Source organism: Cucurbita maxima, unplaced genomic scaffold, assembly GCF_002738345.1.
Source record: "Cucurbita maxima cultivar Rimu unplaced genomic scaffold, Cmax_1.0 Cma_Scf00340, whole genome shotgun sequence".
NCBI lineage: Eukaryota > Viridiplantae > Streptophyta > Magnoliopsida > Cucurbitales > Cucurbitaceae > Cucurbita > Cucurbita maxima.
Genome location: NW_019272356.1, coordinates 12,077 through 13,412, shown reverse-complemented (window position 1 = coordinate 13,412; position 1,336 = coordinate 12,077).

Below are 1,336 nucleotides of genomic sequence, written 5' to 3'. Positions count from 1 at the left end.
ATGTCGTTTACTGTTGAGACTGATTTTCTTTTCATTCGATGACCTAGGTAACTCGATTTTAATCCTGAGCTAACCATGAACTCCTTTTTATTTGAAATTATCCTTTGATTTGTATGGGTAAGAGTGGCTCGAGTTCGCCGACTCAATAGGCCTCCCATCTCAGGAGGTAAGACTGAGTGAATGGCTGGGGACGTGGGGTGCAAGATGGAATTCCCTCTTACCCACTTTTAGTGATAGAAGAGAGATAGTTCCCTTCAGTATTGACTCCAGGTTTTGAACAAGGGGCCCCATCCTCTCATTGGCCTGAGAGGGATTCGGTTTACTGGTTGGACCACAAATCAATTGTTCATTAGAGGATCAATGGGACATAAGAAACAAGAAGTAACTTCAGGGGTAAAACGGTAGATTGACCCAACTCTACTTACGAACAGCCTATGAAGGATCGACTTACTAATCATGGTTATATCCAATGGACAAAAATATATCTATAGTGAGGGGAGTACAACTACTACGCTATAGTGGAGTGTCCAAGTAGTTAACGAATGTTGGCTAATAAGGTTAATGAGTTTGACCGGTTAATCTTGGATCGTTGGAGCCCATGATCTATAGGTCCATTAGGTCCCTCTGCTAGCTCATATCGGACTAAACCATAGAACAGTGTGACGAGTGAGTTCGAAGTGTTCGAATTCAAATTAAGGAATATGCGCTACATATATACGATATATTTAACAACATTTTTGTTTTATTTATGAATTAAACAAAAAGAGATAATCTGAGATATTTAAATATCTTAATCAAATATGGGTCGGAATTGATGGAGATTGACATTTGAATTAATATCTAATTAAATAGCTTAATTATCATTTGATATTACTTTAATTTGAAATTAATTATTCAAATTAATTGTTGAATCAAAATCAAGAAAGTCAAAATGTTGACTTCATTTAATGGAAAAATCCATGTTTGAGTTAGTGGAATTTTGAGGTTTCAAAATTTGGTTTAACCAAACTTGCATGCTTGCAAAATAAACTCCACCAACTTTAGTGGAATTTTGAGTATCAAAATTTGGTTAACTCAAACTTGCATGCATGCCACATAATCCCAAACATTTGAGTGGAATTTTGAGTGTTAAAACTTGGTGATATCAAATTTGCATGAACATGCAAACATGACTCTTTAAATAGAGAAATCAAGGTACATGGAAGTTCTTCCTTGTAAAAACCTTGAGAAAAACCTCTTACAAACTCACTCTTCATATATACTAAATCCCTCCCAAGTTTAGTCACTCATCAGATTTCACAATTTCATTCTAAGGCTGGAGAATAGTGGAGAAGAC